Source organism: Balaenoptera borealis (genome assembly GCF_965194805.1).
Source record: "Balaenoptera borealis genome assembly, chromosome: 4".
Taxonomy (NCBI): Eukaryota; Metazoa; Chordata; class Mammalia; order Artiodactyla; family Balaenopteridae; genus Balaenoptera; species Balaenoptera borealis.
The window spans coordinates 19,282,759-19,299,146 of NC_138861.1; positions in this window are offsets into that span (position 1 = coordinate 19,282,759).

Here is a 16,388-nt window from a genome sequence, read left to right on the forward strand (position 1 = left end):
ATACATTAAACAAGATGGGCTTAATTGATATTTATAGGACATTTCATCCAAAAACAAAATAATACACATTCTTCTCAAGTGCTCATGGAACATTCTCCAGGATAGATCATATCTTGGGTCACAAATCAAGCCTTGGTAAATTTAAGAAAATTGAAATCCTATCAAGTATCTTTTCCGACCTCAACGCTATGAGACTAGATGTCAATTACAGGAAAAAATCTGTAAAAAATACAAACACATGGAGGCTAAACAATACACTACTAAATAGCCAAGAGATCACTGAAGAAATCAAAGAGGAAATCAAAAAATACCTAGAGACAAATCACAATGAAAACACGACGACCCAAAACCTATGGGATGCAACAAAAGCAGTTCTAAGAGGGAGGTTTATAGCAGTACAATCCTACCTTAAGAAACAAGAAACATCTCCAATAAACAACCTAACCTTACACCTAAAGCAATTAGAGAATGAAGAACAAAAAAACCCCAAAGTTACCAGAAGGAAAGAAATCATAAAGATCAGATCAGAAATAAATGAAAAAGAAATGAAGGAAATGATAGCAAAGATCAATAAAACGAAAAGTTTGTTCTTTGAGACGATAAACAAAATTGATAAACCATTAGCCAGACTCATCAAGAAAAAAAGGGAGAAGACTCAAATCAATAGATTAGAAATGAAAAAGGAGAAGTAACAACTGACACTGCAGAAATACAAAGGATCATGAGAGATTACTACAAGCAACTCTATGCCAATAAAATGGACAACCTGGAAGAAATGGACAGATTCTTAGAAATGCACAACCTGCCGAGACTGAACCAGGAAGAAATAGAAAATATGAACAGACCAATCACAAGCACTGAAATTGAAACTGTGATTAAAAATCTTCCAACAAACAACAGCCCAGGACCAGATGGCTTCACAGGTGAATTCTATCAATCATTTAGAAAAGAGTTAACACCTATCCTTCCCAAACTCTTCCAAAATATAGCAGAGGGAGGAACACTCCCAAACTCATTCTACGAGGCCACCATCACCCTGATACCAAAACCAGAGAAGGATGTCACAAAGAAAGAAAATTACAGGCCAATATCACTGATGAACATAGATGCAAAAATCCTCAACGAAATACTAGCAAACAGAGTCCAACAGCACATTAAAAGGATCACACACGATGATCAAGTGGGGTTTATCCCAGGAATGCAAGGATTCTTCAATATACACAAATCAATCAATGTGATACACCATATTAACAAATTGAAGGAGAAAAACCATATGATAATCTCAATAGATGCAGAGAAAGCTTTCAACAAAATTCAACACCCATTTATGATAAAAACCCTCCAGAAAGTAGGTATAGAGGGAACTTTCTTCAACATAATAAAGGCCATATATGACAAACCCACAGCCAACATCATCCTCAATGGTGAAAAACTGAAACCATTTCCACTAAGATCAGGAACAAGACAAGGTTGGCCACTCTCACCACTCTTATTCAACATAGTTTTGGAAGTTTTAGCCACAGCAATCAGAGAAGACAAAGAAATAAATGGAATCCAAATCGGAAAAGAAGAAGTAAAGCTATCACTGTTTGCAGATGACATGATACTATACATAGAGAATTCTAAAGATACTACCAGAAAACTACTAGAGCTAATCAATGAATTTGGTAAAGTAGCAGGATACAAAATTAATGCACAGAAATCTCTTGCATTCCTATACACTAATGAGGAAATATCTGAAAGAGAAATTAAGAAAACACTCCCATTTACCATTGCAACAAAAAGAATAAAATACCTAGGAATAAACCTACCTAAGGAGACAAAAGACCTGTATGCAGAAAACTATAAGACACTGATGAAAGAAATTAAAGATGATATAAATAGATGGAGAGATATACCATGTTCTTGGTTTGGAAGAATCAACATTGTGAAAATGACTATATTACCCAAAGCAATCTACAGATTTAATTCAATCCCTATCAAACTACCACTGGCATTTTTCACAGAACTAGAACAAAAAATTTCACAATCTGTATGGAAACACAAAAGACCCCGAATAGCCAAAGCAATCTTGAGAAAGAAAAACGGAGCTGGAGGAATCAGACTCCCTGACTTCAGACTATACTACAAAGCTACAGTAATCAAGACAGTATGGTACTGGCACAAAAACAGAAATATAGATCAATGGAACAGGATAGAAAGCCCAGAGATAAACCCACGCACATATGGTCACCTTATCTTTGATAAAGGAGGCAAGAATATACAGTGGAGAAAAGACAGTCTCTTTAATAAGTGGTGCTGGGAAAACTGGACAGCTACATGTAAAAGAATGAAATTAGAACCCTCCCTAACACCATACACAAAAATAAACTCAAAATGGATTAAAGACCTAAATGTAAGGCCAGACACTATCAAACTCTTAGAGGAAAACATAGGCAGAACACTCTCTGACATAAATCACAGCAAGTTCCTTTTTGACCCAGCTCCTAGAGAAATGGAAATAAGAACACAAATAAACAAATGGGACCTAATGAAACTTCAAAGCTTTGGCACAGCAAAGGAAACCATAAACAAGATGAAAAGACAACCCTCAGAATGGGAGAAAATATTTGCAAATGAAGCAACTGACAAAGGATTAATCTCCAAGATTTACAAGCAGCTCATGCAGCTCAATAACAAAAAAACAAACAACCCAATCCCAAAATGGGCAGAAGACCTAAATAGACATTTCTCCAAAGAAGATATACAGATTGCCAACACACACATGAAAGAATGCTCAACATCATTAATCATTAGAGAAATGCAAATCAAAACTACAATGAGATATCATCTCACACCGGTCAGAATGGCCATCATCAAAAAATCTACAAACAGTAAATGCTGGAGAGGGTGTGGAGAAAAGGGAACACTCTTGCACTGTTGGTGGGAATGTAAATGGATACAGCCACTATGGAGAACAGTATGGAGGTTCCTTAAAAAACTACAAATAGAACTACTGTACGATCCAGCAGTCCCACTATTGGGCATATACCCTGAGAAAACCATAATTCAAAAAGAGTCATGTACCAAAATGTTCATTGCAGCTCTATTTACAATAGCCAGGACATGGAAGCAACCTAAGTGTCCATCAACAGATGAATGGATAAAGAAGATGTGGCACATATATACAATGGAATATTACTCAGCCATAAAAAGAAACGAAACTGAGTTATTTGTAGTGAGGTGGATGGACCTAGAGTGTCATACAGAGTGAAGTAAATCAGAAAGAGAAAAACAAATACCATATGCTAACACACATATATATGGAATCGAAAAAAAAAATGGTTATGAATAACCTAGGGGCAAGACAGGAATAAAGACACAGACCTACTAGGGAATGGACTTGAGGATACGGGGAGGGGGAAGGGTAAGCTGGGACAAAGTGAGATAGTGGCATGGATATATATACACTACCAAATGTAAAATAGATAGCTAGTGGGAAGCAGCCGTATAGCACAGGTAGATCAGCTCGGTGCTTTGTGACCACCTAGAGGGGTGGGATAAGGATGGTGGGAGGGAGGGAGACGCAAGAGGGAAGAGATATGAGGACCTATGTATATGTATAACTGATGCACTTTGTTATAAAGCAGAAACTAACACACCATTGTAAAGCAATTATACTCCAATAAAGATGTTTAAAAAAAAAAATTAACATAAAACAGACCAAAGACCTAAATGTAAAAGCTAAAACTATAAAACTCTTAGAAGAAAACATAGACATAAATCTTCATCACTTTGGATTAAGCAGTTGTTTATTTGATATGTCACCAAAGCACAAATGACAAAAGAAAAATATATAGACTTCATCAAAAATTTAAAATTTTGTATTTCAAAGAAGACTATAAAGAAAGTGTAAAAACAACACAAGGAGTAGGAGAAAATATATGTAAATCACATTTATGATTAGGGAAATGTATACTGAATATAAAAGAAGTCTTACAATTCAGCAACAAGACAAAAATAACCCAAAAAACCAGATCTTGGTTTCTAATACCATTGTTTAATGGTATCAATAAAAGGAACAGGATTCCTGGATTCTAGGACTGATGCAAGAAATATACAAGAAGAGCCTGGAACATCTTATAGTGCTAGAAACTAAGGAAGTGCTCAAACACACACACACACACACACACACACACACACAGAGAGAATGGTAGGGATATATCAAAGGGATTCAGGAACCAACTGAAAGAGCTCCTGATGGCCTAGTTTAGAATAATTTGAGCAATAAGACAAAGTAGTATTGGATTATAAACCAAAATATAAAGTAAATGTCCATGAGTCCATAAGAATATGAATAAATGGATAAATAAATAATGAAAAAGAGACAAATCTTCCATGCAGAAGAATTCCAAATAATTTATGTAAATATTCTACCCTCAGGAGATGGCATATAACTTCTGAGATATGGGTTGTGCATAGTGACTTCCTTGCAAAGAGTACAGTATGGAAAGAGGGATGAAAGAAAGTGTATAAACACTGCCTCAGCCAGGTGATCAAGGTCAACATCAACAATGATAAGCCATGTCAATAGTGTGTGATGAAAATAGCACTTTACCACTCTGGTCTTCCTCCCAAAAACACACAACCCCAGGCTAACCATGAGAAAAATATCAGAAAATCCCAATAAAAGGACACTCTGTAAAATACTTGACCAGTACTCCTCAAAATTGTCAAGGTCATCAAAAACAAGGAATGTCTGAGAAACTGTCACAGACAAGAGGAGTCTAAGGAGACATGACAGCTAAATGTAATGTGGTACCATTAATTGTAACAAATGTACCATACTAACGTAAGATGTTAATAATAAGGGAGGCTAGGTACAGGGTATATGGGACTATCTCTCTGAACTATCTTCACAGTTTTTCTGGAAATCTAAATATGTTCTAAAAAATGAAGTTTATTTTTAAAAAGACACAATAAACAAAGTTTAAAAAAACAAATAACCCCATTTTAAAATGGGAAAAGATTTGAATAGACCTTTAGCCAAAGGAGATATGCAAATAGCCGATAAACACATGAAATGAGGTCCAACATCATTAGTCTATAGGGAAATGAAAATTAAAATCACAATGAGATACCACTTCATACCTACTAGGATGACCATAATCAAAAAATACACAGTAACAAATGTTGGCAAGGATCTGAAGAAATTAGAACCCTCACACATTGCTGATGGAAATGAAAATCATGCAGCATATTTAGGAATCAATTTGGCAGTTCCTCAGAAAGTTAAACATAGAGATACCATATGACCTAGCAATACCCCTCCTAGGTATATACCCAAGAGAATTGAAAATGTCTGTCCATATAAAAACTTGTACACAGATGTTCAGAGCAGAATTGTTCATAATAGCTGAACCATGGAAACAATCCAAATATCCATCAACTGATGGATGGATAAACTAAATGTAGTATATCCATACAATAGAATATATCCATACAATTCAGCTACAAAAAAAAGAATGAAGTGGGCTTCCCTGGTGGCGCAGTGGTTGAGAGTCTGCCTGCCATTGCAGGGGACACGGGTTCGAGCCCTGGTCTGGGAAGATCCCACATGCCGCAGGGCAACTAGGCCTGTGAGCCACAATTACTGAGCCTGCACGTCTGGAGCCTGTGCTCCGCAACAAGAGAGGCCGCGACAGTGAGAGGCCCGCGCACGCGATGAAGAGTGGCCCCCACTTGCCACAACTAGAGAAAGCCCTCGCACAGAAAAGAAGACCCAACACAGCCATAAATAAATAAATAAATAAATGCATTAAAAAAAAAAAAAAAGACCCCCTTTACCTCGAAAGCCTCACGTCAGTCCTTCTCCCTCCCACCAACTTACCGACTGATAAAAAAAAAAAAAAAAAAAGAGCCCAGTCAAGCACACCCACCTCCTGAATTCCTGACCCACAGAATCTTGAGCAAATAAAAATGGTACTGATGTTAAAAAAAAAAAAAAAAAAAAAGAATGAAGTATTGATACATGTGAGTACATGAATGAACCTTGAAAACATTATTCTAACTGAAAGAAGCCAGACACAAAAGTCTATGTATTGTATGATTCCATGTCTATGAAATGTCCAGAATAGATAAATCCATAGAGACAGAAAGTAAATTAGTGATTTCCAGAGGGTGGGAAGAATGGGAAATGGGGAATGACTGATAGTGGGTAGAGTTTCCTTTGAGAGTGATGAAAAATTTCTGGAATTTGATGTAGCACAACTTTGGGAATATAGTAAAATCTACTGAGTTTTACCCTTCAAATTAATAAAGTAAGAAAAATAAGATTCAAGCCATACTATGAACTGTCTTCACCATTTTTCTCCAAAGAAAGGAGAAAGACATGTCATATGACACATATGCTGCTTATAGGGAAACAAAGGCACCAAGTGGAGAGCCAAGTTGCCATCATCTTGATCAGCAATTATTGGGCACCTGCTTTAGGCAGGGCCCGTAAAAGCCACGTCCCTACTGAAGGTAATGCAGGAAAAGGCAAAGAACCTTCCCTCCCTTCACTGAGTGGGAATTCCAGGATAAACACAGGTCATATCTATTAATATAAAACAACTAATGGAAGCTGGTTTAGCTCTGACCACTGATTTAGAAAGCTACAGGCTTGTTATGGTTGCCTGTATCAGAACTGGCTGTGAATACAGCTGAAAACCTAGACTAGATCACCATTTCCATAGCTGCACAGAGTAGTACCCATTTCCATGGGCGAATGAAACAATACCAGATGCCACATTTGAGCAACAAAGACCCACAACAAATTATGCTTTTAATGTTTTTAGTAAGTACAAAGTACCAATGCTTTAGAGTGAGTTTTTTTTTTTTAATTGGGGAGAGAAAGGAGGCTACCTGATTTCCCAATTCTCAGGAAAGCGATATGATCAGAAAAGAGGAGCAGAACATAAAAGTTATGTAAGAGGGGACTTCCCTGGTGGTGCAGTGACTAAGAATCCACCTGCCAATGCAGGGGACACAGGTTCGAGCCCTGGTCCGGGAAGACACCACATGCCGAGGAGCAACTAAACCCGTGCGCCACAACTACTGAGCCTGCGCTCTAGAACCTGTGAGCCACAACTACTGAGCCTGTGTGCCACAGCTACTGAAGGCCACACGCCTAGAGCCCGTGCTCCGCAACAAGAGAAGACACGGCAGTGAGAAGCCCGCACACTGCAACGAAGAGTAGCCACTGCTCACCGCAACTAGAGAAAGCCCCGCGCACAGCAACGAAGACCCAACGCAGCCAAAAATTAATTAATTAATTAATTAATTAACAGAATGACCTCTTCTTTGCCTCTTGGACACTGACCAAATGGAGAAATGGAGATACAGCTCAGTAGCTTTCACCTTGGCTCTGCTATTTGGGACCAGAGAGGTCTAGATTTTAAGACTACTCTTAAATGCTAAAAATATATATTAGGTTTGTTTACTTTTTTTTGTTAGTTTTTATACAGTTTTCTACTTATGTTTCCATATTTTTGATAGATTCTGAATTGTCAAACCAGGCATATTTTTAAAATAGGTATTATAAAGAGGTCATGAGAGGGAGCCAAGGAAAATGTCACCAACTCACAGTGACACTGAAAGTAATGTTTCAAAGAATAATTGACTCAAAGTGCTTCCTTGCTGGGCAGGCAAAGGCTGAGGCAATGGTGAGAGACATTTAACATACCAAATTCCAAAAGGACATTTAGGACAACCATCCCACCCTGCCCTCCCTTGCATCCTCCGACTCCCTGCCATGGAGGAATTGGCCTTTTCCTGAATGGCTTTACTATATTTGAAGGAGTATTATATAATTTTGGTTCTGAGTTTTCCAGTTAGGATAGAGGAAGCAAGTGAACAAATTGGGTGTCAATGAAGGGGGGGAAAGGAAAAGGGAAAAGGTGGTAAGAGAAAGTGTAAAAGAAATAATGAGGGATTTTAAAAAACCAAACAAAACAAACTAAACCCACCTCTTCTCTCAGATGCTGCAGCCTAGAAGTGGCTTCTGAACCTCTCCCTCAGCCATGCACATGTACCTGCCAGGACCCCAGCCTCCCAGGCAAGGAAGCCCCTCACACTCTATCAGAAACAGTGGCCGTTCCCTGGACCAAACGAGTTTTGTAATAAAATTGTTCCTTGTCCATGTGAAACTGAGGGAAAAGGGAGCAACGCACTTAACTTTTTATGAAGCTAAAACTGAAATAACTCTTTTATTCTGATGTTATGCCCTTTTTAAATTTGTGATGTTAAAATGTTCTTTTTTTCACCTTATGGAGATAGTAGATGCTGGTTCTTTTTTTGTTTGCTTGTTTTTAGGGGGGTTTCTTGCTAGTCACTTTTAAACTTCCAAGGGGGAAATACATTATTCAGGATCTTCTACACTTGCCTGATTATACAACTCTTTCACTGAAAAGCACTTAATAGAAACTATTTTTCCATTTACTATTTTTTTCTATTTTTCTATTAACTAACTTTGTTAGTTGCTTTCATTTTGCCCCATTTGGCAAAATTAAAAGGTTGGGAAACTCCCCTCCCCCATTTTAGAAATATATATCTTACTGACCCATTAAATACAATAACCTGAGAAACAATGATCTAAAATGTCTGCCAAAGGAGCACCACAGGAAGTTGAATCCAGTGTCAATAAAATGTGTTCAAAACAGATATCATTATGGTTACAATGTACTTCAAATGAATACCAAAAATAACAGTGGAGCAGCTTAGCAGGTATAAAAATAATCCTTTAAAATTGCAAATGATGTGCAAACATGTCACTCCTCAAAAAATTTGGCAGGAAGAGTTAATGGAAAATCTATTTATTATCTGGGGACTTCCCTGACGGTCCAGTGGTTAAGACTCCATGCTTCCAATGAAGGGGGCACGGGTTTGATCCCTGGTGGGGGAACTAAGATCCCACATGCCACGGTGCAGCCAAAAAAAAAAGTCTATCTGTTATTAAAGACTGCTGGCCTCATAAATCTTTTTCTTGCTTTAATAGTTTTAACAATCATCGTTTTAAAAAAACAATTTACTTTTTAAAAAAATGTTTATTGGAGTATAGTTGATTTACAATGTTGTGTACAGCAAAGTGAATCAGTTATATATATACACATATATCCACTCTTTTTTAGATTCTTTTCCCATATAGGCCATTAGAGAGTACTGAGTAGAGTTCTCTGTGCTATATAGTGGGTCCTTATTACTTATGTAGTTTATATATAGTAGTGTATATATGTCAATCCCAGTCTCCCAATTTATCCCTCCCTCCCTTACCCCCAGGTAACCATAAGTTTGCCAAACAATTTACTTTTATTTCAACAACTTCAGTAAAGTCAGAGCAAAATATTAATGTAAAGTCTATAATTGTTCATTCCTATGGTCAGAAAAATTGTATTTTACCCATAAATGGTAATAATGTCAGTAACGGCATAAGTCTCCGTGTGTCTCTTCTGACATATTTTGGGATTCAAGTCTACATTACTAAAAATTTGTAAGCCCATTTACCTGCATCTCTTAATCCCTGGACAAATTCCTGAGACAGTAGACTTAAAGTCTGATACTGAGATGTGCATATGGTCCCTAAAGGATTAGAACAATGGCCTGGATATCATTATAGAATCATGGTATTTTTCAGAAATTTCTTGGTTCAGCATTTCTCAACAGTGTTTCTATTAAGCGCTTTCAATAAAAGAGTTGTATAGTCATGCAAGTTTAGAAGATCCTGAATAATGTATTTCCCCCTTGGAAATTCACAATACACACTGGCACATTAAAGGTTCTAAGAAGCCCTGCCCTAAAAAAACCTCTTCAGCTTGGTTTAATACAGTTTTCCCGAACTTTCTTTAGCATTTAACATTCATGAATGGAACACACTTTGAGAAACAATGATCTAATTCAAGGTATTTTATTGGTTGTAAAACTAGGACCAGAGAAAGGTTAAGAGACTTTGTTCAAGATTGCCCAAGAAAGTAATAGCCATCAGGACCAGAAACCCAGGTTCCCCCAATATTCTATTATGACATGCTGCTTTTGTTTGGCCTCATAAAAACTTTGGAAATTATTATGGAAAACCTGTTATGAAAGTGAAACAGAGAAAACACAGGTGGATACAAAGTGTGTTCTTATCAATTTCCATTCCTTTCCAGTTGATGTTATCAGAACATTTTTTAAAACTTGGAGGTGTGTGCATAAATGGGAGGCTTGTAATTGGTGAATGGTGTAGAGAAATTGCTTTTTCTTCAGGCTACTGTTATTCAGATTATGTCTGAATGTATGAAAATTTAGGACAAAGATGTTAGCTTCTAAGTAACACACTGAAGCCCTCTGTATCTAAGGATCAAGATATAATGGGTTGGGGCTTCCCTGGTGGCGCAGTGGTTGAGAGTCTGCCTGCCAATGCAGGGGACACGGGTTCGAGCCCTGGTCTGGGAGGATCCCACATGCCGCAGAGCAACTAGGCCCGTGAGCCACAATTACTGAGCCTGCGCGTCTGGAGCCTGTGCTCCGCAACAAGAGAGGCCGCAATAATGAAAGGCCCGCACACTGCGATGAAGAGTGGCCCCCACTTACCGCAACTAGAGAAAGCCCTCGCACAGAAACGAAGACCCAACACAGCCATAAATAAATAAATAAATAAATAAAAATTGTATAACTTAAAAAAAAAAAGATTTATAAAAAAAAAAAAAAAGATATAATGGGTTGAGATAGTATGAACTTGGATACTCTGTGTCATAGATTATGTATTTTGGACATTTATCTAACAACTGATCCTTAGACTATAAAATAATACACTATACAACAGCAGTCCCCAACCTTTTTGGCATCAGAGATTGGTTTCGTGGAAGACAATTTTTCCACGCACAGGAGTTGGCGGGGGGATAGTTCAGGAGGTAATGCGAGTGATGGGGAGCGATGGGGAGCGGCAGATGAAGCTTCACTTGCTCACTGGCTGCTCACCTCCTGCTGTGCAGCCCGGTTCCTAACAGACAAGGCACCTTTCCGCGGCCTGGGGGTTGAGGACCCCTGCTAAACAGTGTAAGCACTCCACAAAACCTGTTCATGCTCATTTAGTAATCCCTAATACCTTTTTTCATTTAGAAATTTCTAAACTTTAATAAACCTCCATTTAAAAAAATACTTTAAAAATGTTTGAATAATTGTCATGTGGCATTACTGTCTCCTATCAGAATAGAATTAGTCACATGCTTTCTATTACTTTGGAATATTGTGAGATGGTTAATTATAGTGTACCTGAATGATTTCCAGTAGTCCCTTGAAAAAGGCCTCAGTGATCCATTTTGTACCAATGGGTTAAGAAAAGAAAAATAAACATACTTCCAATTTGGTAGTTCTTTTTTTCTGTGTAAAAACCACTTTTTAAAAGAGATAGTCATTAAGAAAGATTTGTAAGGGGGTAGGGGCAGTATAGGGGTAGGAGATTAGGAGGTAAAAACTATTATGTATAAAATAAGCTACAAGGAACAAGGACTTACTCTATAGCACAGGGAACTATATTCAGTATCTTGTAATAACCTATAATGGAAAAGAATCTGAAAAAGAATATATATATATATATATATATATATATATATATATATATATATATATACATATAAAACTGAATCACTTTAGTGTACACTTGAAACACTGTAAATCAACAATACTTCAATAAAAAAATAAAATAAAATAAGGTACAAGGATATAGTATACAACACAGGGAATATAGTCAATATTCTATAATAACTATAAACGGAATATAACCTTTAAAAATTATGAACCACTACATCGTACACCTGTAACTTACATAATATTGTACATCAACTATACTTCAAAGAGAAAATACTCAAAAAAAAGATTTGTAAATGTTTTTTCTAATTAATTTTTATTAGAATATAGTTGCTTTACAATGTTGTGTTAGTTTCTGCTGTACAGCAAAGTGAATCAGCTATACATACACCTATATCCCCTCTTTTTTAGATTTACTTCCCATTTAGGTCACCACAGAGCACTGAGTAGAGTTCCCTGTGCTATACAGTATGTTCTCACCAGTTGTAAATGTTTTTAAGAAACACATCTCCAAATTAACCCACATAAAAATCTTGTAATGGTCAGAGAATAGAACTTCAGAATAGTCTTCATATAATTCATATATTTAATGACAGAAATGGTTAGTGACACTTTGTTTCAAAAATGTGCAATTTAATATTCGTAACTTACAGCCCTCCTTTTTTTTCTTTTAATTTTCTTTATGAGAACAATTTTTTTCCCACTGAGACTATATTTATTTATTAATATTTATTTATTTTGTCTGCGCCGGGTCTTAGTTGCAGCACACGTGATCCTCACCATGGCATGTAGACTTCTTAGTTGCAGCATGCATGTGGGACCTAGTTCCCTGACCAGGGATCAAACCCAGGCCCCCATGAATTGGGAGCGCAGAGCCTCAGCCACTGGACCACCAGGGAAGTCCTGAGACTATAATTAAATTACAGAGGAAGAACATGTTAAAATTTCTTTATAGCCTCACATCACTTCTCTGTTTATTGTACACTCCACCTTCAGAATCCTGTCCTTGTTCTTCTAAACTTCTGTTGCAGGCAGAATTCTAATGTCCTCCATGGTCTCTGCCCTCTAATGGTTTCCCCATCATTATATAAGTTACATAGCAAAAGGATTTGACAGGTGCAATTAAATGTATTAATCCGTAAACCTTAAGCCAGAGAGACGATCTAGGAGGGCTTAACCTAATCACATGAGCCCTATAAAAGCATAGACTTTTCTCCAGCTGGTAGTAGAAGTAGGAGTCAGAGAGATTCCAAATATATGAAGGATTTGACATGCCATTTCTGCCTTTGAAGATGGAGTGGGCCATGTGGTAAAGAATATGAACAGCTTCTGGGAGCTGAGAGCAGCCCCCAGCTGACAGCCAGCAGGAAATGGGAATGACAGTCCTACAACCACAAGGAACAGAATGCTGCCAACAACCTGAAAAGGCTGGAAGAGGATTCTTCTCCAGAACCTCTAAGATAAGAACCCAGTCCAGCCTATACATGAGTTCTTAAAAAATATGTTAAAGAAATCTCTACCAATTTTATGATATTAAGATTTTTTTTAAAGTCATGAATGTCGAATTTTGTAAAATGCCTGTACACATCTGCAAAGATACTCCTATCATTTCTCTCCTTTATCTATTAATCTGGTTAGTTATTATTGTTGCCTTAGTAATTTTCCTTGTATTCCTGGTATGAATCCAATGAGGGCATAGACTGTTACTGCATTAATTTGCTACTGGATTCTAACTGTCCTTTATGGGACAACCTGGGTAATCTTAGGGAGAAGAGAAGGTTAATTTCACTTCAGTCTCCTATAGGAAAGCTCTTAAGGCATAGGCAGCTGCTGAGGTTATTTTATCACTTTTTCTGTTTTTCTACTATAGAATAAGTTATAATACTGTGTTCATTACAGATGTGGAAAAGTAATCAACAAGCAGGGGCCATCCATAATGACAATACCCCAAGTATAATAGCCAGCCTCCAAACTGGCCCCCAATGATCACTGCCTCCTGGTATACATGACCTTGGGTAGCCTCCTCCCATATTAGGTAGCCATAGGATATTACAAAAAATAATAGGTCGTGATTTCTAAGCCTAAGTCATAAAAGACGTTGCAGTTGCAGCTTCTGTATTGTTCTCTCTCGAATCACTTGCTCTGGGGGAAGGCAGGTGCCATGTTGTAAGGTCATGCAAGCAGCCCTATGGAGAGGCTTACATAATGAAGAGCTAAAGTCTCCTATCAAGAGCCATGTGAATGAACCATCTTGGTAATGGATCCTTAAATCCCAGTGAAATTCCAGATGACCACAACCACAGCCAATGTTTTGCCTGCAACCTCATGAGACGTCCCAAGCTAAACCATCCAATTAAGCCACTCCTTTATTTCTGACCCACAGAAACTATACAATAATAAATACTTGTTTTTTAAGTCACTGAGTTTTGGGGTCATTTTTTACTCAATAGATAACTAATACCAAGTTTCATATAGTTTCCTCCCAACAGAATTGCTGAAAGGTACCTCTCCAAAACCTTTCTCTCCTCATAATGGATTTTTTTCATTACTTTAACCAGAAGATCAGTGCCTCACAGGACTTCCCTGGTGTCCAGTGGCTAAGACTCCACGCTCCTAATGCAGGGGGCCCGGGGTCAATCCCTGGTCAGGGAACTAGATCCCACATGCCGCAACTAAGAGTTCGCATGCCACAACAAAGATCCCGCATGTCACAACTAAGACCCAGTGCAGCCAAATAAATAAATAAATATATATTTTTTAAAAAGATAACTGCCTCTCACCCAGGCTGTGAAAGTGAGAGTTCCTCTTCCTGAATGATGGTCTGCCCTCACCATTTCCCTAATGACTATTTTCCCAAATAATGCCCATACAGTGGGAAAAGACTGGCCCAGAAAAAAATCATCCAGAAACCTAAATCTTAGAATACTTATTTCCCCGTGGTTATCTCTTTTATCCTCTCTGTCAAGATATAAGTAAATGTGAATAAATTGTTAGAGAAAGGAGCAAATGTGCCATTATTCTTGGTTCTGAGACATAATTATACTCTAAAGCATTTATCTCAATCTTTCTGAATAACCTAGAGTTTTATAAAATACAGGCCATACGCCTAGGCCTCACTCTAATGGCTCTGATTCAGTACGTCTGAAATGAGACCCAGGAATCAGTGGGTTTTTTTAATTGCAAAATTATTCTGATGATTATCCACTGTTAATTTGTCTTTTTACTAAAACCATATGATTTCCTTATTATGTTTATCTGTCTCCTCCCTCTGAAATATAAGCTCTATGAAGGAAGATACTTTTGTCTATTTTGTTCACTGATGTATCCCCAGCAACTAGTACTATGCCTGGCACACGGTAGGTAATCGATAAATGTTGAATAAACAATTGTAAAAGTTGATGAGCAGTATGGGAAGAAATAGATCTGGGAATGCAACATGGAGTATTTATAATTTAAAGAGTTATAGTAGGATAGACTTCATTGAGAAATGACTTGAGCATATAACAGAGTGTACCATATGAACATCTGGAGGAAGAGGGTTCCAGGCAAATGAAAAAGCAGTACAAAGACCTTGAGTCTGGGATAGTCCAGAAACATCAAAAAGACCAGAGTGGCTGAAGTAAAATGAGTAAGGAGAGGACTGGGAGACAGAAAATCAGAGGAGTAAATGGGGCCAGATCACGTATGGTCTTATAGATACAAAAGAACTTTGGCTTTTATTTTAAGAAATGAAGAGCTATTGCAGTGTTTTGAACAAAGCCATTGCATTTTTAAAGGCTCATTCTGGCTGTTTGTGTTGAGAATAGAATGTCGAGCACAGATGGAATTATGGAGACAAGGCAGAAGGTAGGCTGAGCCTTATTGAAGTGACGTCAGGAAAAATTGGAAGAAAGAAATTGGGTACAATGAGTAAACAGAGCCTTTTCAAGCTTTGCTGAAAAGGGGAACAGAGAAATGATTCAAGCAAAGGTTTTATGTTTTAAGATGGTAGACATAATAGTGTCATATTTGTATGCTAACAGAAATGACCCAGTAGAAAAAAACATGGGTGGTTCCAAAACCTGGGATTCTAAACTCTAGGAGAGACAAGGAACCATTGACAGAGAGAGCAGAAGAGCAGGAAAAATATAAGGGGCTATTAAAGAACAATATGTAGACATGTAGAATCTAGCTTCAGATTGTAGCTACCAAAAAACGCATTTCCCTCTGAACATCTGAGAGTAGGGTAGCATATCTCCATCCCCTTCCACATAACAATTATGTGTCAGGAGAGGATAGTTTCCCACAGAAGTGAGAGATAGTCTGTCAACTTTAATCTCCATGGTGGGGGGGGGTACTGTGACCCCTTAGTTCACATTACCACCTCCTTCAGTTCTTGATTTTCTTCTCTGGTAAACTGATGTGATTTATCTTAACATTTAAATCTTACCTCTCCACCCCACTGTAGCATATTGACTCATCAAGGCACCTGCTGTCTGCTTGCTCTCTTTATTTGCACATACCATAGCAGAATTAAATGGGTGAGTTACTTACCTGAATATCTTTCTGTTGGAGAAAGATGTGACCATCTAGATCAGGGTTTCTTAATCTCTGCAGACTGACATTTTCAGCTGGATAATCCTTTGCTGTCTGGTGCAGTGCAGGGTGTTGAGCAACATTCTTGGCCTGGACCCACTAGCAGTCAGAAGCACCTTCCTCTCTGTCCCACTTCCTGCCCCAGTTGTGACCAAAAGAATGTCTCCAGACATTGTCAAATATCCCCCAGGAAGTAAAAATCACCCCCCCCAACCCAGTTGAGAACCACT